This window comes from Equus przewalskii, unplaced genomic scaffold, assembly GCF_037783145.1.
Source record: "Equus przewalskii isolate Varuska unplaced genomic scaffold, EquPr2 ChrUn-13, whole genome shotgun sequence".
Lineage (NCBI taxonomy): Eukaryota > Metazoa > Chordata > Mammalia > Perissodactyla > Equidae > Equus > Equus przewalskii.
This window is the reverse complement of record NW_027228750.1, coordinates 4,400,109-4,428,062: the sequence shown is the minus strand read 5'-3', so window position 1 is coordinate 4,428,062 and position 27,954 is coordinate 4,400,109. Positions and strand designations below refer to the sequence as shown.

The following is a 27,954-nucleotide window of genomic DNA, read 5'->3' as shown; positions in this document are numbered from 1 at the left end:
TGATGAATGGTTCCAATGTGTGTGGACACCTCCCTATATTTGGTAGTTATTGGGCATGAACGCAGAGGGCTGAGGACTCAGATTCTCCTTTATCTACAGCCGACTTAGGCAGTTCCCTTCTTCAAAGCTCACATAAGGTTTGGATATAATGTCAGCTCCTGATTATCTGTTCTATGGAAGGAAAAAATTGGAAACAAACCACCAAGCTATTCGTAGTGCATATCATTTGGTTGTGTTCACCCCAGGCTTTGGGGAACAAGGAGTAGGAGGAAGAGTTGGGGGAGGAACCACTAGCATTCAATACACGCCCGCCACTTCCCAGGCATCATACTAGGGGCTTTTCAGGGTATTGCTCGCTTATGCTTATCAGAGAGACAAGGAAACTGAGACTCTGAGAGGTTAGGTAACTTGTTTCAGGCCACACAGGCTACAAAAAGGAATTATCTAGTTCCAAAGCACAGTAAGCATTGATTTCCATTCTTTGGGCACATACTAACAGATAATCCACAAAATGAAAAAAATCACTTTCCATTAGTCTAGAATGTACTTCACCAGGGGTTCTTTTATCATCAATGATTCTCAACCAGGGGTGATTTTGACCCCCAACCTCACCTCAGGGGACATCTGGAGACATTTGTGGTGTCATAACAGCATGGGGGTTCCTACTGGCATCTCATAGGTAGAGGTCACGGATACTGCTAAACATCCTATAGGTCCTATAGAGGACCGCCCACCACAATAAAGACTCATCTGGGCCAAAATGTTAATAGCGGTGAGGTTGAGAAACATTGCATATCATAATAGAACCCAATGTAACTTATCCCCACTAAATTCACTTCCTTGTTCACTTATGAAATTGAGTTTCTGTGGTTCTGAACAATTCTCAAATATATAAAGCATCCAAGGTGCTGTTTACTGATCACACAATTAGGAACTACTCAGCATATGTAAATCAAATAAATGTGCATAAAATCTGGATGACAATGCCACGTTTAAATCTGAAATTTATGAAAGGAGTTTACAGTGAAATTCCCAGCAAGAAATTAACAACTTCCCAAGTGTTACCAATTGTGGCTAACCCTAATCTGTATTACATTCTACAGTGAGTAGCTAAACATTCATTTGAGTCTCAGGATTCCAATATGTAAAATCAGAAGCTTGGCTGTTTTCTGATTACAAGGTCAAATCACTAAGTTTAACACTTAAGCTGTGTCTATAACCAGAGAGTAAATTGCTTTAGTTTACTGTGGCTTGCTTATTTGGAGGGGGAGAGCACATTAATTTTATTACTTCCACGGCATGAAGATAGCCCCTGGAAAACTAGAGGAAAAAATGAATTACTCAATGCTTTTGTGGTTCACCATAATTCTGAAAGCATAAGACTGTCCCGATATTTGAGAAAGACTCTTAGAAATTCTGCAAAACCAAAAGGACTCAGGGATCATGCAGTTTAGTCTTTAATCAATCAACTAGTATTCATTGGATGACCTACTATGTGTCCAATTCCATGCTTAGTACCACAGAAAGTATTAGACAAGTATAAAGCATGAGCTTTGCCTTCAAGTAATAAACAATATAGGGGAGGAGGTAAGACAGGTGCACAGGAAATATCCAGTGAATAACTTGGGTTCTAAATTGTGTTGTATAGACTGTCAGCAATGACGGGGTTCAGAGAAGCCTGTATCACATGAAATTGCTGATATTTGTTCACATGTTTACCTCTCCCGGTACATTGACAGCTACCAGAATGCAGGGACCCAGACACTTTCTTCTTTGTATATGTCTTGGTGTCTAGACAGAGCGTGGCCTGTAGAAGCCAACTAATTAACGTCCACTTAATAATGAATGAATGGTCTCAATAGAATTGGACATTGATCTTGGCCTTGAAGTCACAGGAATGTCTAAACCAATGCTTCCCACCCTTGGGATGTCAAAAGAGGTTTGGTAAGACAAGGGTTCCATGGTCAAATGCATTTGGGAACTGTTGAATCAGTATACCAAGAAATTCACTTTGAGAATGATTAGTCTAAACTATCCAAAGGAAATTGCTTCTTGAGATTGACTAATGCTTTGAAAACCACCATAAGGGAGCCTCAAAAATTGTGATTTGAGGATTTTCTAGGGAGGAAAAGGGAAGCCCTGTCCTATAAGACAGGCCTGTGTGAAGGAAAGACCAGGATACGTTTCACATCACACTTGAGTTTCATAAGGGGCCTCTGACACTCTGGTTTAGAGAGTCCTGCTTCAGCCTGTTGTGATGGCTTGAGTCTTGGATGCACAGTTTTGAAAAAGCTGGATGAGTCTTTTCTTAATATTCCCAATGGGCTTGTACTTTTATTTTTTAAATGTCTCTTGCCCTGAACTGTTCAGTTGGGCTTGATAAAGTCTCAGCAGACTGCTGGCCCCAGAGCCCTAGGAGTTCTGGGACAGCGGCTGTCTGCTTTTCTGTCAATCTGCCACTGCTCTGATTTTGGTGGGTTTCCTTACAGTTTCCGGTTATAAGTGATCACGCATGGGAACCAACCCACTAAAAAGGCAAAAGCAAAAATACCTACCATATTAAGTTTCTTTACTTTATTAAAAGCTTTTTCTTTTTTTACTTTAATATATCTTTCAAATGTACAGTTTTTTTTTCTTTTCTCATCAACTTTCCAGATTCAAAGGGTTTTTATTAAAAGACGAAGCAGTTTAAAAATAATTGACGGTGAACTGGGGAGTTGAGTAACATTCTATTGCCATCAGGAGAAAATACAAACAGACAGTGACACATTTTGAGAATTATTTCTATTTAAACATTTGAGCCTGAGGATATAGTTGAAGGCAGGGCTAAATCCATTTTTGCTTTGATTTTGAGATAAATTTTGTAAAATGATTCCTAGTACACTGTGTCATGTTCCATCCCAGCTTATAACCGGCATTCTTTATCTGGCACCCTTCCACAGGAGCTGGTTATTGAGCCAGAGCCTCATTATAGCACAGCCTCACCTATCCAGGGCCTGGGGCATGGGTCCTGAGGATGGCATGACGGAAAGGCCCCAGTTCGTTACTGCAGATAAATGGATGTGATTCCACAGTCGAGGAACAGAGTTGGCAGGGTCTGTAGAAGGGTGGGAGAATAAGGCAGGGGCAAAGATCTGTGTGTCTGACTCCCCAAGGTTCGTCTACATGGTGCTGTGGCAGACCTATGGCATAACCTCTCCTCCAGGACAGGCCCCAGGACCCTGGTGGCTCAGGGCTAATCAGCCCTTTGGTCACATTTCCTTCTGTGGCTTTCCTCAGAGCTTGGCTCTGAATGCTTAGTGCTGGCAAAAGGTCGCTACAAACAGCTCTGCTGTGCCTGCACCTCCTTGTTTTCTCCACCACACAAAGCTCCATTTGTGCTGCTTTCTCCCTAAAGTTGCTGCCTAAGTTCTAATGAAACACTGGGACCATCTCTCAGAGAAATTAACAAACCCTTGGGGCACAATGCCTCTTAGAGATGATATGAACTGGATTTAAGTCACATAATTTGTGGCTAGTGCTTGGCAATTGTTCAACTTTAATTCAACAAACATAACGAACACCTCTTCCAGGCAGGTGTACCACGCGAGGGACTGCAGGAATTACAGAGGGGAATCAGGCTGGTCTTGTCGGGGTAATAAAAGAAACACACAAACATCTACACTGAAACACAGAATGAAGGTAGATTGTTGACTCACTCATTTAGCAAATATATATTGAGCACCTACTATGTGTCAGGGCACCGTTCTAAATATGAGGATACAGTAGTGAACAGAGCAGAAAGTTCTCTGCTCTCAAGGAGCTTAAATTCTAGTGGAGGTGGACAGAAAATGAAGAATAAACAACCAACAAAATGTCAGTTGGTGAGAAGTGCTGGAAAACACAAAAGCAGGGCAAGCGTTTGTGAATTACAAGTTGGGGAGGTGCTAGTTTGGTCAGAGAAGGTCTTTCTGATGAGGTGAGGTTTACAAAGAGAGCTGAATGAAGTATGGGGGAGAGCTATGCAGAAATGTGAGAGGAACCTTCTAGGCAGAGAGGATGGCCAATGTAAAGGTCCTGAGGCAGGAGCATGCTTGGCAGAAAACAACAAATGTGCCCCTGTGACTGGGGCAGAGTGATCGCTGGGGAGAGTGGCAGAAGATGAGATCTGAGAGGCAACTGGGGCCCGCTCTCATAGAACTTTATGGACCCTGGTGAAGGCTTTGGACTTTAAAGGAGAAAGGAAGCCATTAGAAGGTTTCGAGCGCAAAAGTGACATGACTGGATGTAGTTTTAGAGGAGCGCTCTGGCTGAGCCTGCCCAATGGGGAGCAAGCATAGCAGCAGGAAGATGGGTGGGTGGCGCCTTAGTAATCTGGGCGAGAGGTGGTGCTGGTCTAGCTGGATGGCAATGCAGGGGAGGTGAGAGGACACTGTAAGTGGGATACGTGGAAGGAATAGGGAGAACAGGATTCCCTAATGGATTGTGATGTGGAGGAGTGAGGAAGAGGAGACTCAAGGATGACTCCAAGGTTTGAGCATCCAGCTGGATGGAGGTGTGATTTCCTAAGATGGAGAACACTGGGGAAGGAGCAGGTTTAAACGGCAGAATCAAAAGTTTAGGTTTGGCTATGTTAAATTTGAGATCCCTACTGAACACACAGGTGGAGAGTTTGAGCAGGCAGTTGATATAGAAATTTGGAGTTAAGGGGAGCAGTCAAGGACTGTAGACATAAATTTGGGAAATATCTAGCTTTGGAACCTGTCTGAGATAAGAAGCCTGCAGAACTAGCTCACTGAGGTTTATTATGAGATTTGCTTTCAGACCTTCATGCTTCTGTAGATGAAATTAAATAAGTCTCCCCTCTCTGAGACCCTCTCATCCCCTCCTGTGCTCTCCCTGGTAAGTCTCTGGAAGCTTCCTGAAAGCAGACTTTGCCTGATCTAGCTTCCTATTCCTTATACTGCCAAGCATGCACCTGGCTCATCAGAGACCACAGACCATTGAGTTTGATTGAGCAAACCACTTATCAAGTGCCTCCTCCGTGCCCAGAACTGTGCTATGTGCTGTGTGACACTACAAATAGTATAGAGCACCAGTGGGGAGTTAGTATCATTATACATCAACCAGTAGAGAAACCGAGAGACCATCTGTCAGAGTGCAAAGAGCTGCACGTACGGTCAGGACCCTAGGGTCTAGTCTGTGTTTGTTACTCCGTGACGTTGGGTAAGTCACCACACCTCTGGGCGCAGTCTCCTCATCTATAAAATGATCTGGACCGATTATCTCTAAGATGCCTTCCAGTCTTAAATTCCTGCCTCATCAAATTAAGCATGACTTGCAGGGGTAGCTGGGAAGAGATGTAAGACCTCATGGAGGCTGGGGGACTTGAGTTGGACTCTGGATATTTGTTTCACGCTCACATCTATCTCAGGCAAGAAAAGACGACACTTGGTATCTGCTCATTTGCTCACTTATTTTTTACTGATCTTGATGTCATCTTTAAAAGAAAATGAAAGTGAAATGAATACACATATTCATTTCATTCAAATGAATGATGATAATGGTAGCTAAATGGTAGCTAATGGTAGCTGAAATTTAACAGATACGTTGTATGTGCCAGGTATTGTGGTAAATACTTTAAATGGATTATCTCACGGAACTCTCATAATAGCTCTTTGAGTACAGTTGTTTGTTTTTTGCACAGAGGAGGAAACTGAGGCTACACATACAAACAATCAATGAACAAACTCGCTCTAACAATGTTTTACCCAGATGACAATTTTAACCTAGAAACTCTCAAAGAAAATCAATACAACTTAAACTTTTAAATCTTAGAGCAATTGAAATGCTTTATTAAGCAGCTAGCATTTTAAGATAAATTTTTCTCAAAGGATATTGCATATTAAAAAAAAGATTTCCCCGTGACTTCACAATTTATGACAAGTGGAGTATTATTTAGGGATTGAGTGTAATTTTCTCAAACAAGTTTGCACAATTCCAGATAGGCCATCCTGTTTTTTATTATATTTTCACCTAATCAGAGATAACTGATGTTAACATTTAGGGCACACCCCTCTAGGCTCATCTATGGTATTCAAATCTTTACACTACTTTAGTTATCTAGAAATACTTTCTTTTGACATGGGCCTGGTCCTTCGGAGCACGTGATGGAGAAGGCAAAGCCTTTCCCTTGCCCAGTTGGTGAAAATGAAGTTTCACACAGCAGTGAGGAGACGGGGTCACCGCTCCTGTGATTCTCCAATGTGATGGCGTTTGCGTGGAGCCATCTGTTTTCAGCGCAGCTCTGAGGGTTGGGCACCTGATTTCAATAAGTCAAGAGCGCGGTTCCATCCTACACAGCATTAGCAGGCAGGCAGATCTGCTCTGTGTCCACACTCCAGAAGCCAATGGAAAGTTGGTCTCATGGAGCCTGTGGTCCAGCTTGACAACAGAAGACAGTAGTTGCTGTTGGATTCTGTCCAATCCCTATGGAGGTCAGACTATGACCCAGAGCCTTCTGGAGCTTAGAAGCCAGGCTGGTATTGTTCTTTATCATTAGTTGTGTTGTCTCAATAAGAAAAAACATCTATGAAGTCTGGATGCAGAATTCTCAAGTCTGGAATTCCTCCCACATATGGAAAACAATACTCACTCAAGGAAACAATGTCACTGTGTTTGTCACCCACATACTCTGGGATCTGACCACAGAGAATAATTTGCACTTTATCCGAGTGCTCTTCACCTGGGACTGATAAAGAGCGACCACTGAGCGGAGCCGCCGTCAGGAGACCTCAGTCAATGACTGTGTGGCAGCAAAGTAAACACTCGGTGCTCACTGTCTAACTGGAGACCCCTCCCTGCCGCTGGCAGGAGTCCCGTGTTCACTGTGAAGTTTGGATAATTATCAGCAATAAGATGTTTTACTTAACAATATTTAGACAATGAACATAATAACTGTAACAAGTTAACTATTTCACTGCTAATAAGGAGAACATCCCTTCCCCTTCAGACTGCACGGATAACCCTGTGCCGGCTCCAGGAGACGTTCAGTGGGCAATGACAGTCTTCACCTTTCCCCCTCCCAGCCCCCACGGTACCCGCCCTCCCCCTTCTCTGGGCTTTCCATTCTCTCTCAGGGCCTCTCTTTCAGGGCCCGAGGGGGCTTTCCAGGGCCAGGCTGCAGCTGGACCATACAGAGCCTTTGTGTGAATTGGCAGAGGTGCCCTTTCCTCAGGCCGACGCAGCTCTGTGCCACAGGGATGGTTTGGTGAGCGGAGGCCTCACTCACCCCCCAGCTAGATGCCCAAGACGCAACTGGCACAACCACAGTGGAGACGGCCCACAGTCCCCCTACCGACGACTGGACAAGGGTCCCCTCTGGACTTCCTCACTGACTCACAGCGTCCAGCCTGGACCCTCGAATTACTGCGCATTGCCAGTAGGGTCAATAGTTACCCTTGGGCTCCAAGGCAGTGTCGGGAAAGGAACAAGGAAGGGATCCAGCTCCCCTGTGGGGCAGCTGGGGGCCATCTTCATGTCCGTTGGCCTTTTGTCTGTGTTAGTGTGGGCAGCTCACACCTCCTTCCCCACGTCTTCTGTCATCTCCAGCTACCCTTTCACCTTTGTTGTCTCCTCTGTACTCTAAATACACAGCAGCTACAAACAGCAACTGCTCCAGTATCACCCCCTCCCGCCACCCTGGCAGCCACCTGCTGATCCCCCAGCCACACTCCCTTTGGGAGCCTTTCTCCCTCAGCTTGTCCCCTGCCACCCTGAGTGTGCAGCTTCATGATCTGAGAGGTGAATTCAAGACCAGATGTTAGTAGCCCATAAGCTGCCCTGCTCACTCTTGGTTTTGCTTTTAAGGGCAGCCTCCTAGAGACTCCCTGTCAACCCTAGGGGTGAGCCTACACTGGGACTATGGGCAGATAATGTTCGGGGGCTTCACAGGACCCCCTAAATCAGTCCCTGCATGTTCATGCCTGGCTTTCACTGAGAATCCTGGTTGGGAGACTTACTGGTGTCCCACAGCTTTCAAGTCTGATTAGAGGTCAAGCTAGTAAATGGTTGAAGTTGCATAGCACAGGGGGTGCCTCCCCCAGCACGGGCCAAGTGATAGTCATTGGCTCCTGTCTGGGAGACGATCAGAGAGGAAGGAATTCTGTGGATCTAGAGTGCCCAGATTCTTTTCCCAACCAGACCCCATGGCTGGTCTTTTCCTTCAAGATTCTCCATCTCACGGCCCTGCCTCATCTGTACCCTGCACCACCGGCTACAACCACTGTTTGTTCCCCCATATCCTGTTGCACAGCAGACACTATACACACACACACACACACACACACACACAGAAACACACATGCCCTGGAAACAGAGGTGTTTCCACTGCAAAACCCCACCTCTGGCATGTCCACCCATCCTTGCTTCCTGTCAATCTTTGAAAGAACTCAAAACTCACTTTTGCTTTTGGCAAATCTCTTCAGAGAACTGGGGTAGCAGTAGAGGTGCAGGGTAGTAGAATCAGTTGTTTTTAAAAGTTGACCAAATGGCATATATTCTGAACTCTAACCTCTACTCACCTGGTGTTTCCTGTGTTTAGAAACAGACCAGGAAAAACATCAGTGGGACCATCTCCTAACCTCTTGGCCTCGGCTGCGTTTTCAGGCCCTGGTTCTTGCACCGCAAGCAGCCTGAGTTATATTAAGGAAGAACAACGTCAGCTGAGCAGCCTCAGCCAGGCCCCGGATTCCTGAGGGGTCAAAGCCTGACTTGAGCTCTGCCTGGCCAAGTGTCACATACAGCGCTGGGCAGGCGTGGGTGGTTGATAAATATCATTAGATGACAAGAGGGTGACGAAGACCATAAGAACGGGCTCTTTCTTGGTTGCTTGCTATTAACTTGCTGGGATGCCCTGGACCCCAGGAGAAGCCAGATGGCCCAGAGTCTGAAATAAACAGGCCAAGTCACTTATTGATAGTGCCTTTCTGTGAATAGGCTCTTGGTAGAGTTTCTGCAGGAAGGGGACCAGGCATTTGTCCTGAAGAACATGGATATGGTCTGTGCTGCTTACAGCCAGCACGCAGGTGGAATATATGGAGCCTACAGTGTGTTGGTAAAATCAGCCCTCCAAGTGGGGGGAGGGTGGGGAAAGCCCTGATTTGTAGCATCTGCTGCTTTCTGTGTTGTAAATACTCCCACCATGGCCAATTTAAAGCTACCAGTGTGACCTCACTGAGTGTGGAGTTGGGAAGAGAAGCTCACAACGGAGCAGGTGCGAGCCTGAGTGAGCTGGCTCCAGCACACCACTGTCTGAAACATCTTCCTGGATGAGGAAGGAGGACTTCTCTTTATCTTCGGAGCATCTCTCCTCCTCCTCTGCCTACCTTTCAGATAGCAAATGGATCATGCCTTCCTCCAGGAAACTTCCCTGCCTTTCTAATACACTCTCTAACGGTATGTGGATCTCTCCCTTATGGCATTAACCAGAGTGGAAGCTTCCCATTCCTTTGTGTGATAAATGATCACTGTCTTCCTGACAGTCTGTAAACCCTGAGGAAGGGAACTCTGGATGGTTTTTTTCCACCCTTGTGTCACCGGTGCCTAGCACAGTTCCTGGCACAAACTCTGATGCTTAACAAATAGCTGATGGAAGAATGAAGAAAGAAATGAACTGAGACCTGAGCTGGGCTTTGCTGCTAACTCTGTGATTTTAGACAAGGCACTTCATCCACTAGCCTTTGGTTTTCTTTCCTTCTTTTTTTTCCATTTATATATAAAAAAGAGACTGCATGTTTCTCATGATTCTTTCAATGCTAGGATTCAATGGATCTTTGATTCAGAAAGTGCAATTTCTGAACATTTGTAGCAGCCTCAGCAATGTCTCCACTTTTTGTATGTGTGTGTGTGCATATGTGTGTGTGTGTGTGTGTGTGTGTGTGTGTGTGTGTGTGTATGTATATGTGGGGTACGTGTGTGGTGGAGGGTAGACAGGGGCAGATGGCAGAAGCATGAGGAAAGGGAGAAGAGAATCTTACAATGAAACGTTTTCATTTCCTTTTCATGTCCAAGGCCACCAGGTCATAGAAGACTTCATCTGACAGCGTGGTATTAGATTCATCCCAGTGATTCCTTTCCCAAAAGGCTAAAGGCTTCCTTGGAATTAAAATGGAAGGAAGAAGTGCCAATCAGCTCGTAAGTCCCTCATGGGCAGGTTTGCGTCTTAAATGTCCTTACAACCTGCTAAAGCCCAGAACAGTGCGGTGCTCACCGTGAGAACTCAATGACACCTGCCGAACAGTTAGCTTAAAGACAGACCTCACCTTGGCAGCAAGAATTAGTCCAATTTTGGTGTGACCAAAAAGATCCTCCATTTTTAAATGTTTGCTTAGGGACACATGGGCAGAAACATCCTTAGAACATTTAATAAGTTTTGATCACAAATGAGAACACCTACAATTTTACTTATCCATGAATCTAAAGAAGCAGGAGGACCGTTGTCTCAGGAATTCCTTTTCTGTCCCAGTCCAGCACTTTCTGGCAGAGCCCAAGGCAAAAGCTAAGTTCTGGGTCCCTTTCACTTTTGCTGGTTGCTGAGCAAATTCATTTCAGAGGCCACAGCTCCCTTGCTTTTGTGACTCTCCCAGGAATGAGAGGCGAGAGCCAGGTGGGGCCACCTCCAGGTCCCTGGGAGGAAAGGAAAGGAGCTGCTCCCTGTCTGCGCACAGCATGACATTGCCATTACATGTGACAAAGCCACATGTCACCCATGTCACTTGTCTGTGTAGAAGCTTGACCTGAGTGAAGAGGTGATGGAGGAAACAGCACAAGGAAGACAGAACAAGAATGCTAGACTTTGTGAGGCTTGTGTGCCTGGTGCTACGTTAACCACTTTATAAGCATTATTTAGTCCTCACAGCGACCTTATTATTACCCCCATTTTACAGATGGCTTAACTGAGGCTTACCCCACAAATGAGCGGTAAATCAGTGATACCATGACACTGAACTTTTGCCTTCCTTGTCTAGGGATTTCCTCCCAGTGTTTCAAACTCCATTCTTTTCCCCTCTCACTTTACAAAGACCTTAAGCTCCAAAATATTTCCATGAGTCATTGACCGATGTCTGAAATTTTGCTTTCCAAGATTTTAATAATATAATGAAAATAGCTGCCATTTGTCAAACAGCTTTTATGTGCCAAGTACTGTGCTGCTATATATGCTCTCTCATTTAACTACTAGTTTATAAAGGAGGAATTATTGTTATTCCAATTTCACAGTTCAGGAAACTGAGAACCAGAGGGAGTTTCCATAATGTATTTAAAGTCACACCATCAGTAGGAAGGAAGGACCAAGGCCAGCCTTTTGCTTGCTCTGCTGTCTGTGAGGGGTTCACTGCCTTCTGACCAAGAGAATTTGACGGCAGCTAAAAGCATCTGCCCCTGGGACAAGCCGCAGCCTGAGCCTTTATCAGCCATGTATTTCTTAGTATGAATGAAGGGTCAGAGGTCACCTTTTGATGGAGTAGGAGTCTGAGAGCATCACATCTCTCAAGTATGCCAAGAAGGGGACCTAATGATGGAAAGGGACTCAGTGACAAGTTGGCAGACAAGTTTTGTGAACAAAAAGGTCAAAGTGGCGTGTCAGCAGCTCTCTGAGGAAGCAGGGAAGGGCTGGTCAGCTTGGGGTGTTTTATGACTTCTGAGGCTGGGTGACAGACAGCCTCATCACCTTAGCCCTACGAGGCACACAGGGCCCTGGCAGCGATGAGACACCATCTGCGGGAAAATCCATATTTCTATGGACTGAGTCAGGGCTAAACTAGCATTAGGGTAATCCAGCACGTTTGAATTTCATCACCATTATATCATTTAGACTTTGTAAATGTTCATTATGATATTTTTGGTAGGTTGGAGTAAGCTGTCTATATCTGAGGTATATTCCTTTAAACCTACATTAACAAAGTAATAAAATGAGGTGTTGGCCAGTTAATCCCCTGTAGTCACATCCTCAGAAGTGTCCAGGCAGCAAAATGAACCACAGTTAGAAGTGTCCAGAGGTGGCCCTGAGGGCACAGACCTTGACCATACCGTGTCACTTGGAGGAGATGTTGGGATGACCAGAGCTGAGCACCTGGGATGAGGCATTCCCCTGCCATGGAAGACTCCACAATCTACATACCTTGGAATCCTGAGACCTTAGAAAAATGGTCCATGATCTGCACCCCTCCAATCCATCTCTCTCAAGAACTGGACATCAACATCCTTAATTGTGAGGTGGCCCCTGGTGGCTGACCTGGGCGGGGGGAACACCCACTCATCACCTGGCACGTGCTAAACATGGCTATATACTTGTCACATGTGGCATTAAGGGAATTACTTTTTTAACTGACGCACAGGACCAATGTTTGACTATAGGTCAGAGTGTTGGGAAGCAAGACTATCCTGGAACCATGATTCCATCATCTCATGTAAGACCAACTCAACACAGGTCAGCACCTCTATTCAGGACACAGCCTCTGCCAGGCTGCGTGAGAGGTTTGATTTTTATCCCTCGCTGGCCTTTCTGGTGTCCCAGATCCAACTCACAGCCCTCTCTCTTCTCTCCTGGAAAACTGATGGCAGAAGACCCCCCCAAGTTCCTTCTCCAGGAATTACTGTCAGCCCTTGAGGATGAGCTGACCCAGAGATTTTGCCCTGGAGATGCTGCTCTTCCCTCCCGGGCCCCTCCCTCCCTCTATACCGGGCTCCACTCCTGATCTAAACCAAGCTGAGCTTAGATTTCTCTTTCCTGCTCCTGCTTTCTCCCACTCACCTCTCTTTCCTTACTCCTCTTCTCAGTGACACATCTCGGACCCCTGAGCCCTTCAGCTTTGCTCTCCATCCTAGTGAATGTTAAAGTCCACACACAGTTGGCTCTGATCTCCAAGAGCACCCACCCCCACCAGGCACATTCATGCCTGAGAGGAAGCGAGCCTCCAAAGCTCTGTTCAGCTTTGGGCCAGCTTAGCTGAAGGGGCCAGGACTGCAGAAACTTGCAGTGCAGCCCACGTCACGCCTCTTCCAGGAAGCCCTCCCCCAAATGCTAGATCCCACTCATTTCCTTTCCTAACCTTCTGTAGTAATCCACGTCCGTGCTATACTTATCAACTATTCATTCATTCAACAAACACTTATTGAGCTCCTACTACGGGATAAAGCACTTCCTGAACAAGGTTCCTGCCCTCCTTCTTACATGTCTGTGGAAGAGACAAATAATAAACAAGAAAACAAATAATAGAATTTAGTACTCTGAAATAAGTAAAGTAGGGCAAGGGAACAGAGTTTACTGGTGGTAGGGTTTGGTTGGGGTGGGGATAGATATTTTAAATTAGGGTGATCAAGATGTGACGCCTGAGCAGACCTAAATGAGGAACAAAAGCTAACCATGTGAAGATCTATGAGTAGGAGTGTCCCAAATAGAGGAAATAGCAAGTGCAAAGGCCCTGAGACCATAACAAGATTAGGGTGTTGAAAACATGGCAAGAAGGTCAATGTGGCCGCCACATAGCAGGCAAGGGGAGGAGTGATGCAAGACGCTGGAGGGAGTCAGGGTGCAGATTGGACAAAGGCAGGGCTTCTCCACCTCAAACCTCCTGGCGTCTTGAGCCAGATACTTCCTTGCTGTGAAGGATGTCTAGCTGCATCCCTGGACTCTACCCACTAGATGCCAGCAGCACCCGCCTCCTCCACTTGTGACAACCAAAAATGTCGCCAGACATTGTTGCCAAATGTCCCCTGGGGGAAAATCACTCCTGGTTAAGAACCACTGAAATAAGGCCATGGCAAGAGTATGGATTTTATTCTATGTGTAAAGGAAAAGCCATTGGAACACTGAGAGCTGGGAAATAACATGACATGATTTATCTTTTAAAAGGGCCCTCTGGCTGCTGTTGGGTTAAAAGGCTACAGAAGAACAGGAGCAGAGGCTGGGAGACCCACGAGGAGGCTCCTGGCCGCCTGGGTGAGAGGCGAGAGCGGCGTGGACCAAGAGGCAGCAGTGGGATGAGGAGAAGTGATTCAAAATAAATTCTGAATCCAACAAGACTCGCTGGTGGATTGGATATGAAAGGTTATGAGGAAGGTAGAACCAAGGACGATTTATAGGTTTGGGGTCTGAACAATTGTGGGAATAACGAAGTCGTTAAAATGGGGAGGACTGAAATAAGACTTGAAGAAAAGTAGTTTGGGGGTAAAAGTTCTAAATTTGAGATGTCCATTACATATTCAAGTGGACATGACAGTGGAATATCAGAGCCTGGAGTCCAGGGGAGAAGTCCAGAATCCAGAAGTCCTGGATTGGATTTAATGCCTGGCAGGATGAGAATGACAGAGAAAAGGAAGAGGATCCTGGACTGACCTCCAGGGCCCTCCAATATTCAGAGTAAGGAGGAGAAGCCAGCAAAGGAGCAGAGAAGGGAGACCAGTGAGAGAGAAGGGACATTAGGAGAGCTTTGTGTCCCCGAGACACCCCGGCCCCGTAACTATATCCGTCTTCCACTGTCCTCAGCCAGGTCACCACATAGCTGGGGTGGTCCTCAGGAACTCATTTGTGTTCAATGTCAACAACCACCACAAAACCAGGTTCTGAACAACCCAAAGACTTAGCAGAAGTTTCCTTGTTTAATCCTCAGGCTAAGAAGTACGTGCTGTTAGTCCTATTTTACAGCTGAGGAAACAAAATCAGAGAGCTTTAGTAACTCGCCCTCGATCACATGTGTTTCCAGCCCCACTCTAAGGCCTGGAACCCTGGACAGCCTGATTCCTCGTTCACGCTTTTTCTACAGTGCCGTGGGCCTCTCTCACGGGGGCCCGCTCAATGCCTGGCACAGGCCTCGTTCCCACCATGGCAGGAACAGCTCATTTCTGCCCAGGCTTATCTGAAATGCTTTCACATCTACTACTGCATTTGGGAGGGGCAGGCAAGAGCTAGAATCACTCATACAGGACAAGTGACTGTCAAGGTCCCTCACCCAACCAAGGGCAGGGCCAGCACGGGGACCTGGAGTCACACTCCTTGCCCAGGGCTCTCACATCTTGCCTCTTATAAACAGAGCCAAGGCGCTTCCCTGGCTGGCAACCATATTCAATGCAACAGCCCTCTCCGGTAGGCAGGGATGATACCATTATTTTCATTTTACAAATTAAGAAACAGGCTCAGAGAAGTTCTGTGATTTGCCCAAGTTACTCAGCTAGGAAGAGACTGAGCCAGGAATAAATCTTTATCACTTAATCTCAGTATCACTGAGTCGAAATAAATAATCTAAATCTGACTTAACCATTTTTCTTTCTTACATAACAACTTTCCCAATCCATACAAGAAATAAGCTTCAGACAGGTTTGCGGAATTTTCCCACGCACAAGAATTGCCAGTCAGAATTCTGTAATAGGTCCATAAGCATTTAAGAAGTTGAAATGACTAGAAGGTGGACATTCTGTGTACTGTGCCAATTTAAAATTACTTTTTTTCCGTAATCATAAAAGCGCTTTTAAAAGAACCTTTGAAACATATTTCTTGATTTATTAAGCCCCCCACTTTCTGACATGTCCCACACTTTTTTAGAAAAATTCAAAAAAACAACACTTACAAGCCCCACCCCCAAAATATTTTCTTTCATTTCCAAGATACAGAGATGCTGACACATGGGCATAAAATCTGGAGTCAGGCTTTGGTGTCTGACCTCCTCAAATAGGAAAATGAAAACATTTCTAAGTGTTCACACTTTCCCTGTAGAGGGACTCACAAAACACTCTTGAACCCAGACGAAAAGGAAGGTAATTCGTTTCATGTATAAGAAACATTCTTGGTGGTGTGTCATATTCTGAGACAATCGGTTCCACTTGTCATTGCAAGTTTCAGACAGAGTGGAAATATGTTTCTTTTTCCTTTTGGGCACAGAAAAAGTCAGTCAGCATTTGTTTTTTCCTAAAACAAAACAAGCCAGGTGTGACAGCGATAAATTTAAACAGCCTCTCGGCTGCTTTGCTTGCGGTCCACTCAAGGTCCCCAGCGCTTGGCTCAGTATAATCCACCTGCTGGGTGCGGGGGGCTGGGTATGATGTGACAAATGTCTCTCTTCCTCTATAAATGTTATTTAACATGTGCAACTAGCCTGGTGATATTAATTTTACAGGGAATAGTGGAATGAATGGCAGAGAAAAGAGAAGGATAGGCTACAGAGATGAAAATTATAGTAGAAACAAGTCCGTTTTCTCTTCTGCCCCACTGCCCTGCAACCTCAAATAGAGATGTCTCAACTGTCTAGAAAGGAGCGTTAAATCTTTGGTCTCGACAGGAATTCAGTGTTTCAGGAGATGTCACTGATAATCCTCTTTGAGTCTCTGTGGTGAAAATGGGGCCCAGTGGAAGGGCATTTTACAAGAAGAGTTGGAATGAGCCCCAAGGGAGCAAAGAGAAATACAGAAGAAAGGAAAAGGTGAAGCTTCCACGTGAACAAAGAGGCAGGCAATTTCTCATCTCTGATCTGTCCTCAGGGGCTACATTAGCCAGGCTCTCAAGAAAATTGGGACATGTCACATTTGTGGCCCCAAAGTAGAATCTTGGTGTGGGTCACTCTTTCATGTACCCTCCGCTGGGAAGGGAAGGTCTGAGGTCAGTGACAGACTGTCGGCTGGGTTGAGGGCTGGAATAGGATGAGGGTTTGGTTTACCTGAAGATGTCAGCTCCAGTGTCCACTCTAGGAGCCTTTATGCTGTTTATACCAGGAGAGAAATTTAAACCCTCTGCAGTGGGGCAGCCTGGAGCCTCGCTCACCAGAAAATGTTAGGCTCTCTGCTCTGGGCAGGAACTGCTTAAGAATTTGACAATGTCAACAATTTAATGGTATCTTTGCCCTGTTGTCCTTATAAAAATACACTGAGGGGGAAGGATGTGATTTGTGGGAACAGAAGCTTCTTCCAGAGTCCCTGCATCCACACTGGAACCAAAGCATTGATCCCGGTCATAAGGCAGGAAAGGCTGTGATTGCCCTCTCATGGCTCCCAGTGCGGGAGAAGGACGTCCTGTGCCCCTTGGACAATTATGGTCACATCTAGGGGAACGGAATCACAGAAAAATAGCTCTGCAATCATGAAATGGGAGAAAGATGGTAGAGAAGGTGGGACAAAGACAAAATAGGATTGATGCTGTTTCTTTGCTGGGTCTGCCAGAGGAGCAGCAAACCTCAGGGATGAAAACATTTCGGGAAGTCATAGTTCTGATAAGGTTGAGTAGCTCTAAAGAAGAAGATAAAGGAGGAGAAGCAGGAGGAGAAGGAAGGGAAGACAGCTCTCACTTCCTGAGGGCCTCGTTGGTGGCAGGTATGGTACCAGTCACTTTATACATCTTTGTCACGTAATCTCCACAACAGCCCTAGGAAGCGGTAATCAGCTTGACCTTACAGATGAGGACTCTGATGCCTGGAGAACGTAAGTTACCCCAGATCACACAACTAGGCATCACAGAGCTGGGATTCAACCCCAAGTTTGTCTGGATTCAGAGCTACGCCCTTTTCTAAACCATGCTGTCATCTACACCAGTAGCTTTTAAACTTTTTTAACCATGACTCATAGTGAAAAAAGACATTTCCCATCAAGATCCAGTTTGCACACATATGTGTAAACATAGATACAACTAAAACAAAAGTTTCATGAATACTTTCACTCGCTACATGTAACACACACTAATTTTTAAAAAATTTACCTTAATCTCTTTCTCTAAAAAAAAAGAGAGAGTTGTGCCACTAAATTGATTTCATGTCCTCCTAATGGGTCTCAACCTATACTATGAAAAATATTTTCCTTTCCTCTACTCTTTGACAATTGATGTGAAACATTTTTCCACTTCCTGCTTGATCTTGTTGGATGCTGGGCAGCATCTTTGCTACTGAGGCGTGCTGCTAATTATGCACCCTGCACCATCCCTCTGGTAAGGGGACATCATTAATCAAATATTTCAGAAATTACAAATATCTGACCAAGCTGTTTGCTTGGAAAAGAGTCAGTCCAGGAAACCATCCAGAAAACATAATCACCGATCTCGGGCTCTGACTCGTAATATTTTAAGCAGTTGATGCATGCTTTTGCAAAAGAAACTATTTCCTCCGCTTTTCAGAACCTAAAGGACTCATCGGCTCTGATGGGGCAATGCAGTCACCACCTAACAGTAAATGCCAAAGAAAAAAAGAAAAAAGGCATTGTGGGGAATCTAGCAATCCACCATCAAGAGCAGTATTGTCTCGCTTGCTTTTTGCTGAGTCCACCCAGGATCTGAAATCAGATGCTTTGCAGGGGAGGGTCTATGTCTCCGCCTGGCTGAGGATTTGAGGGATGATTTTGTTTCGACAGCTAGGGGCAGTGACAGGGTTGGCTGAATCAGATTTAGGTCATGGAAAGTGAAGTCGAGATCAGGTGGCGCAGTGCAAGTCAGCCCTGATGAGCCGTGGCCCCGGTGACTTCACTCCAAGCAATGTGCATGCTAATTGAGAAAACATGTTCCTGTGATGGCCTCATGCAAAAATCCAGATTTATGAATTTTTTTTATTCCTAAGAATTCCTTAAATATTTGCCGTGCGTGTCTCTACAGCCTCCCGGAGTACCTTTCCTTCTTACTGAGTAGCGCTGTGTTTTTCTGCTGTGGCCCAGGTCAGGTTTTAAAGGGTGGGATTCTGACACAGAACAACTTGTGGAGAAGCAGGAAGAAGGCAGGGAGAGGAGAAAAATACCCTACACCTACCGTCCTTTTCGTGGGGCAGGAAAAGTAAGTGATGCCCACCACGTCCTTGAAAAGCAACTGTGTACGAAGCTCAACGAGGGCCCTTCTCGGTGCCTCTGGCCCTTCATTCATAACGTCCTCTGGGCTGGCTAAACGCCCCCACCCCAGCTTTAGGGGCGGAACTCAGGCTTACTGGGCACTTGCTCCATTCCAGGCTCTGGGCTAAGTAAGGGCTTTCCAGCATCCTCTCCCCTCACCCTCACAACTACCCTCTGAGATTGGGATTATGACTCCCTTTTACAGACGAGGAAACTGAGGCTTAGAGGAACCAAGTAAGGTGGTTATAGAGCCAACAAGAGGCAGAGCTTGGATCTGAAGCTAGTTCCATCTGATTTTCTCCCAGTGCTTCTTCCATAAAATCCTCCTTGCAGGACCTCCCCTCCTCCAGGAAGCGTCCCTGGAGGGCACCATGTCATTCAGAAGTCCCTTATACCCACACATTTAGTGCTTCTTCAGCTAGTTCTCATTTTGATACTGCTCTCAATTGCTCCAAAGTGTGTTAATCAAGATAGATAGAAGAGCCTGCAGACAGGTTTCATTTGGTCTGCAAGGATGTCTTGAAAGTGAAGAAATTATACATTCAAACTCAAAGATTGGACTTTTCTTAAAAAGTTGGAAGCTCTGGCCCCAATGGATCTACCATCCCACAAAGCAACAGATGGCCTATCCCCTTTCGATGGGGCATACCCTCTCTAGCTTACCGCAGTCCCTGCCAGTCCATGGCCCGACCTCATTTACATTATCTGATGTGCCTCTGAAGCCATTTAAATTCTGACTCCTGAGCAAGCTTCTTGAGCAGGCTCATCATGATCACAGTGCCCGGTCTTCTGGGTAGCATATTAATAAAGATGCTAATGGGGAGAAGAAAAATCAATCCAGTGGCCTGATATCCAGTGGACCTACCTCCCCAGTGGGGAGGGGACCGTCCCCCTTCAACCACAGGTTATGCAATTCAGCAACAGCTGCTCAGCCACTGACCCTTGGTGTGGGAGAGCACACATGCCCTGCTGCCACAGAAACATTCACTTCCCCCTGCTTCCTTCTCTTGTAAACTTGATAAGACACATAAAATTTTAAAGAACAAGTTGTTGGAGGAGGAGTTGTTATGCGGGGTAAGGAACCAAAACACTCTTAAAGCTGCCAGTACAAATGGCCATTCTCAAGAAATGCCTTATTTAGAGAGCATTGCATAACATTTCTGAAATAAAAGTCTCAGGAGAAGTTTGCCTCTGAAAGAAATTTACAGCAGAACATCCACAAGTTTCCCTTACTCAGGTATTATGAGGCAAAGATAATTCAGAAGATGAAATGTTTGGCTAAAATTCTATCAAAATGAGAATGTTAATTACAGAACGCCAAAATGTAGGTAAGTAACTGCCTAGAGAAGGCTTCAATGCTACCAAAAAGATTTCTTCTTCCAAATGCAGCAACGCTTTACATGTACAGAGACACAAAACAGGCAAAGCTGATGCTGTCCCACCTGAAGGCAACAAGCATGAAGGAGGACTCCCTCGGGTCAGCCCCACTGAGGGAGAACATGAGGGAAGGGAACCCATGTTTGTTGAGTGCCTACTGAGGGCCTATGCTGGTGTCCACCAACATCATCCCACTTCATGTGCACCACAGCCCGACGGAGCAGGTAATACTGTTATCTCTGCTTCACAGGAGAGGAAAATTGGGTGCAACACCCTCTTGCATCTCTGCTCTCCTAGATGTTCATCTCCTTCCTCTCTGCTTATCTGGTCCAGCCTCCAGCTATGCTTAGAGCCCAGCATGACTGGTCCTTCATTCAAAATCACAACCCAAAGGGAGCCTGCCCCTCTTGGCATCTCCCACACACCATGGGGGTTCAACACTTACTTACTGACAAGGATGAGGTGGTACCCCAGTGTGTTAACCTCCGAGCCAGGTCTGCTCAGGTCCAAACAAGGGATGGCATTTCACCAGACTGGGCACGTGAGAAATGCAAGTCTCTTTAACCACATTTCACATCCACAGTGATGAGGGGCTGAGACGGGAGCTCCCTCCACCCGCAATCTGGGCTGAGCTTTATGGCTTCCACCACACGTTCCTCCTCGCACTCACTTAGGAACAACATACAACACGCAGACAGATGATACATACCACCAACCCTGGCTACTGAAGGACCAGCCAAAGGAAATGGAACAATCAGCCTATCTGCACCGAATAGCAAATACTTTGTGGTTACTGGGAGACTATTCCAGTTGTAGTGGATTGTAACTGCCCTCCACGTGGAATGGCTTCTATGTGAAGCTTGGGCGGTTCATTCCCACTGACTTCAGAGCCAGATCCTTCCACTTGTGGGGCTCCCCACCTGCAGAAGCCACCACAGGCAGTGCCAGAACATCTCCATCTGCTTAGCCTGGTGGTGAATTTTCAGGGAAATCCTGACTGTCTGACTCTGACTAATACTACTGCTAATAAAAAGACTTTCCGCACGTGAAAGAGGTTAGCCACACTCTTGGGCAATTCAGAAAGCATTGTTGCTAGTCCCACCTGACAGATTGCATCATCAGACCAGTCTCAACCTCATTCCGGGATTTCCCTAAGTCTCCTATGTCTTTTTTTTTTTTTTGGTGGTGGTGGGGGTGCTCATCAGGAACCAGCTACCAACTCTGCCAGCCCTAACTCTTCCACAATTTTCTCTCTCCTGCCACTTGGGGGTGAGTAGCTAGTAGGTGTTCCTATAATATCCTTCAAAGATACTATTCATTTTAACCCTTTGCACTATGATAACCGAAGGGCTCTATTTTTTGTCCTCCAGTGAGATCTTGGGGTAGAGGTAAGGATAACATGAGCTGTTCTCCTTGAGAATAAACCCAGGGCTACAAGCGCCATCCCTCCAGCCTGGTATTGCTAGCCTACTTGTTTCAGTCAAATGTCACATTATTGATTCCCATTTATTCTCACAGCTTGGGCACAGTTGTATTAATTTGATATCAACATGTACTCATGTTGCATTAAGTGCTGCCAGTGCTGGGGAGGATTCGGCTTCCTTGTTCTCTCATTCAGGGAAGGGACCTCCTGGGGCCAGAGTGTGATCCCTTTAGTAAAGGAGGGAAGGATTTCCTCTCAGTGCTGTGGACACCTGGGGCAAGCAGTCTGCCTGTGTTTTTAACAGCATATGGCAGACAAGGAAGCTGCCATGCTCTAATACCACCTGGCCCTTCCCCCCACCCTTTCTGGTTTTCTTTTCATGTGGGTCATTTGTAGTCACACTGCATGGAGAAAAGGCAAAGGATGATGCCTGGAGGGACCACAGCACGGAGGTTCCTGCCAATGGCTTCCTGGAGCCTGATATGCTGGCTCTTGCAGGATGAAGCCCAGGCTGGTCTTCAGAAGCCCCAACTCCATGATTAAATAATAGATGTATTATTTAATAAATAATAAATTCTGACAGTAGGGCCTGGAATAAAGGCTCTGATTGATAATTTTCACAGGAGTTCTCAACTGAGAGCAGTAATATCCTTTTAATAAGCATTTATTCGTACATGGGGCGGGTGGTATTTTTGGTTATCACCATGATTTCTGGCATTTAGTAGGTAAGGTAAGGATACCAAATGTCCTGCATTATGTAAATAGGTCACACAACAAAGAATTATCCCCAAATGCCAAGAGCCCCAATGAGAAACACTATTAATTCAATACACTTGTCCAATAGATTGGGAATGTGAAGCCTGAGAAGTTTCGTGACTTGCTCAAGGTCACAAAGCTACTTTCCCTCCTGTCTCACAATTCAGGAAACTATCACAGGAAGTTGACCCAAAATACAGGAGAAAAATATCAAGACATTATCTCAATGTTTCAATCTGATTCCTACTGTGTCATACTCTGAGGCCAACAGTCCATAAAGACTCCTCAAAAACATGTAAAGTAGCCCATAGAAGAATAACGAAAACATCATGCAGCATGAGAAACTCTTCTTTATTGTATGCTTTCATTTTTCTGGTCTTGGCCAAACTTTGTGGCTGAAGGTCTATCCTCCTTGGCTCAAATAGTGACAATGCCATCCTGTGCACACCCAACTGAAAGGTCAGTGACCCCAAAGTCTCCGTTTCTTCAGCTGCATTTCTGCCTCGAGGCCATCCCAGTTTTACCATTTGGAGGTAGGATGTTAACTGTCTCCCCACTGTCAGGAAGCAAGGTCCCTGGGAACTGGTTGGGTAAGGGTCTTTCATCTCCATTTATTTGCCTGATGCCATCATATGCTGTTCTGTGAAACTGGTCCATCACAGTGTTGATTTCTCAGGACTCGCTAAGGCTGGGAGCTGATGGTTTAGCTGATGGTTTGCAAGATCAGAGGGGCCAGGCAAAGAAAGAGAAAACCTCTGGGAACATGGGTTGTTTGCTCAGAGATGTCCATGGGTTTTAAGTGAATCCTCAGCAAGCCTTCCACTGCCTCCTGAGAGCAGAGTATCTGCTGCCAGCAAAGGTCCCGAAGGTCTGCTTTGGACTCAGAAGTTCCTCCAAGTTCTTACTGGGAGAAGACAAATGGCGGGGCGTCTGGTCCCTCGTCTGGCACTGATGTCTGCTTGGGAGTCTGGGCCCTGCCCCTGCTCCACGCATGGTAGGGAAGAGGAGTGTCTCCTTTGGAGTTTCTCTGGGGCTCCAATGCAGCTGCTGCTGCAACAGGACACTCCGTGCATGTGCAGCAGCAGTGCTCAGCACTCACTTAAAAGTAAAGTTGCGCGATTTTCTCATCAGTTTAATCTCAGTAATGATGAGAAACTTCCCTCGGGCTCTGGCCCTGCCCTGCCATGCCCTACCCTCCCTGCTGATGTCGGCAGCTGGGGCCCCCTTCCTGGCCATGGCACAGATTTCTCCATGGAAGAGAAGGGAGTGTGAAGCCTCAGACCCTGCTCCTTCTGGCCCTCCAGGTTGGGGAGATGTGGGGTAGGCAACAGAAGGTGGGAAGCTCACTCCTTGAAAAAGGCTAGGGTGCAGAAAGAGTCACCAATACTAGGAACGACTGCCCTGAGTGGACCCAGATTTCCAATTCTCTAGAGGCCTGGGCAGCTTTAGGGGTAAGATGGCTGCCCAGGGAAGGCCTTGCACCAGCAGCTGGTTATAAACCCTCTGAGGCACTCCTACAGTTCCACTAAAACATGTGTCCCCATGCCCCAGAGACCTTGGTTTCCCATTTGTGGTGCCTCCTAACATTTTTCCCTTCAAGGCTGCCCTTTTTTTCACCTGCATAAAAATGTTGTGAAAAGCAAGGGGGAGGGGTTCGCCAGCATGTAATGTTAACCCCCTCCCCCTCCACCCACGCAAGTATGAGCATTTCTTCTGTGAGTCAACGCCAGCAGGGCCAGTCTTGGCCCCCAGACCACTCTCATTCTCCCCCAACCCCAGTCTCAGGTACCCCCTGAACCTCTGGGAACACTGCCCACGATGGCTTGGCATTTGGGTTGCCCAGGCTGACATATGACTTATTCCACAGAGGAGACCCACCCGACTTAATGTAGCCTTTCTTCTGTGGCTCTGCAGAGGGAGAGAGTTTCAGACGTTAGGGAGGAAACTGTAAACACTGCGCAAAAGGGCTGGCAGGGGCCAACTGCCGGGGCCCTCTCAGCACTGCTCTGAGAGGGAGAAATAGTCCCCTCCAGCGGACTTAACTGACAGCTTCAAGAGTTTGAGGACTCGGGAGAGAAGTCACTGGTGGGCCTTCCACCACCATTTCTGAATTTGCAGAATGCAGCTGGCCATGCGCGTGTGGGGGGGAGGAAGGGACTGGCATTGGCACTGGGTGCGCCTAGAGGATGGAGCCAGGACAATTAATCAAGTGCCTTTTCTCCAGGATTTCCATTGGCCTCAGATGACAGATGGGGCAGAGGCACCCAGGAGAGCACTATTTTGGTTTTCAGCTGGGAACGTGCACTAAGTTTTCCTTAATACCCACAGCACCCAAAAGGCTTTGCTGTAATACACTTTAATTCACGAAACACCCATAAATTATCCTTCAAACGTACAACTTCCAACCTGGAACAACTTGGAAAAACCAGCCTAGCAAGCAAGCTCTTTTTTAATCTCTCAAGTCACAAGAGAAGAGAAAGTTCAAGCAGAAAACACCTTTCATGAGAATCTCAAAGATTTTTTTTTTTCTTGAAGGAAGGAGAGTTGTAATCAAACAGAGCTAAGCCGCTTGTTTACGTTGGCTCAAAGATGCCGCTCCCTGACCCCTGTGTCCTCTCTCTCCCTCCCTAGGTCTTCGCCGCCTGGACCCAAGGCGCGTCCCGCCCCACGCCTCCATGCCAGCGTCTCCCACACCTGGCAGCAGACAGCTGGAGCTGAGGCGTGTGACCCAAGTAGCAGCGCCGATCCTTGGCGACCTGGGTCCACCGCGGCTCCGTGGGGGTCCCTGGGCGCGCAGGCTTCCCCTATCAAGCCCCGGGGCCCTCCCTTGGGACTCCCAGCCCTCCAGCGACGCGCAGAGGAGCCCGAAGACCCTTGCTCCATTCCCTGCACCAGGTCTAGTGCGCCCTGCCCGGCTCGCCCCCTTACCTGGGGGCAGCGTAGCACTTTCGAGACTCGGCGCTCACCCCAGCCCGCGCGCGCTGTGCACTCGCCCTCCGCGGCGCAGACCACCGCTCCTCCGGGCCGGCGCGCTCGCAAGCCCGCGCATCCCTCTCTCCACGCTCATTCGCTCTCCCTCACTTGCGCGCTGTTCCCTGCTAGCCCTGGAGCTAGTAGTCTAGCGCAGGCGCCAGGGTAGCCTCTCGGACTTCGGGCCATCGGGAGACCGGGAACTCCACTACAGAGAGAGCGTTGCTCCCCCGCCTGGCCCGCTCCCCCAGGCTCCCGCGCTCCTGCACCCACTCGGGACGCTCGTCTCACAGCTGCACTGCAGCCTGCGGGAGCCTCGGGGGTGCCCGGAGATCTAGCCAGACGGGATGCATGCACTCTTTCCCGGGGAGCCCAGCCACGCCGGCCCGCGCCCCTGCCCGCGCTGCTCCCCTCTCGGCGCTCGGCTCGGGGCAGCCTGACTCACCGCTGCGCTCCCCTCGGGCTCCCGGCGCTCTCTGCCGTGCCGAAGCGCCGAGCTGCTCAACACAGGCTTCTTGAAATTTTAGCCCCTCCTCCCGGACTCCTGAGTCACTCGCTCCAAATCCTTCCCCCCACTCCAACCCTCTCCGGCCCCAGCCCCGCACCTGCTCTGGCTGCGCGGAGGTGCCCGGCTGTAGGGGGTCCTGGGGCCCAGAGATCAATCGCTCCCAGGAGAGCCGGCTCGACCCAGCCAGGGAAGGATTCAAACCTCCAGAGGTCAAAGAGAAACGCACAGGGGCCGGAGGGGCCGCGCGCGCGAAGCACAGACGCCGGTTTTCTGGGGGCACCAGGCGGTGGGGCTGGCCCCGGACGCCACCAGGCTGGGGGTAGGCGGAGTTCCCCCGAGCCTCCCGCACGTCCCTGCCCTTCCCCCTCCTTTGCCTGCCGCCAACATCTCGGGGGTCCACCTGGAGTTACCCTCCGAGCCCCAGGCTTCGGCTGCTCCTCACAGCGGAGAGAGAGAAGCTGAGAGAATTTTTTGCCCAGGACGCTTCCCGTCACGCCGGGAGAAGCAAGCACCCGGGGGAGCTCCGGACAGGTGCAGGGACTCCAAGAACCGGAACCGGCTAGAAGACCCCCGGGCAGGGGCGAGTCTGGCTTGGGGACAAGGGGCAGAGGACTTAGGCGTCAGGATCTACACTCAGGACCTTAACTTGAGGCCCTGGATTCTGGAAGCTTCCTGGGGTCCCTGACCCCTCTGAAATTGTAGGCAAATTTGTATGTGTGTAGTGCGTGCATATTTCTGAGCAGCGAGTCTGCAGCTTTCATCAGTTTTGCAAGGGGTCTATGACTCTAAACTATGGACAGCCAGCCTTCTGCGCCACCCCAGGCCCTACCCAAATTCCTGTTTATCCCCGCAGTGCGGACTTTAAGTGAGGCCGATCTCCTGACTGGTCCTCCAAGATTTCTTGTGTTCCATGGATTCAGAGCCTGACAGGGGAGCTTACTTGACCCATGGCCTGCCCTTTCCCACCTCAGCCCCAGACTAGCAAGGCAGAAGTACCCCTGAAGTCCGAGTTTTCACCAGGTGTGCATCAGTAACTGTAATAACGTTCTGGGGGATTCCTAGGCTTTGAAAATTCACATGCCAACTCCCTACGGTGTTGAGCTCAGTCAGATGCCTTCCCTCCTTCCTTGAGCAAATTGCATGCTGACCCCTCACCCTGTGCCCCACGCCATGAAGGAGGACCCAAGTGGGCAGAGAGGCAGAGACAGGGAGAGGAAGTGAGTCTCCCTTGTTGGTGAAGCCATGCCAGCACAATTCAGGGGAAGGTCACTCTTAGGTGCCAGGATTTAGTGAGGCATGGGAGTTCCTGTTATAAGTCCAACCGTGGCCCTTTACCTCCAGTGGAGGGCACTTGAGCAAGCAAGGCCCTGCTTAGGCACTTCCAGCTCCCTTGACACAGATTGGTCTGCAGTCTCCAGTTCTTCCTGTTTTCGCCTTTGTCCCCATACCTAAGTTCGCCCCATTGATGCATGCTCTGAGAAGGATGAGGCAGGAGGAAAGCCCCAGAACTGAAGTCAGCTTTAGCTTTGGCATAGCCTCGTATTTCCCAGCAAAGACCCATCCACTTCTGAGTTATTCAGATACAGACTGGTGGATGAACATACTTTGGAGGTGAGAGCAAGCGACTGGGGACACTGTAAATGCCCCTCTCTGCAGAGGTCACATCAGATACCGCATGATCCATTAGGAAATTTATCATCGTCAATTAAACAAAGGAATTTCCTGACAACAGGACAAATTCATTCATCAATCATGTCACGTATACATGTGTTTGAAAGCGCCAGCCCTAAGCCTTACATGATAGCTGCCCGAGGATCTAGGGATGAAGCTGAAAATTTTAGAACAGAGAATTTGGTTGTTGAATGCAGAGCTTTTGCATGTGTCCTTGTGGCGTCACCCAGAAGGACAAAAGGATTTGGGGGCACTTGTGGTTCTTTTTCATGTGGTGTGTAAGAGAGAAATGTAAAAATGATGTAAGCAGCATAGGAGCCGAGATGCCTGCCCCCCTAATCGTCGGTCATATTCTGATGACACATGTTGCTTTAATAAGAGCTCCTTTCCATCCTAAGCTGGCTCTGTTTCTGTCCCTGAACTT

At 47.6% G+C, this 27,954-nt stretch overlaps 1 protein-coding gene across 8 annotated transcripts in view; it reads right to left on the bottom strand.

Annotated features, from left to right (window-relative positions):
- Positions 1-27,954, bottom strand: part of NGF (nerve growth factor) — a 149,836-nt gene that overhangs the window by 23,936 nt on the left and 97,946 nt on the right. Inside the window, exon 1 of one of the 8 annotated variants that reach the window (XM_070607882.1) lies at positions 25,957-26,131. The exons of 5 other annotated variants lie outside the window; for them this stretch is intronic. The gene's annotated coding sequence lies outside the window, so the exon portion shown is untranslated. Of the gene's footprint in view, positions 1-25,309; positions 25,929-25,956; positions 26,132-27,954 lie in introns of those variants that run through there. 2 more of the 8 variants (XM_008515130.2, XM_008515129.2) reach the window with 2 other exon arrangements.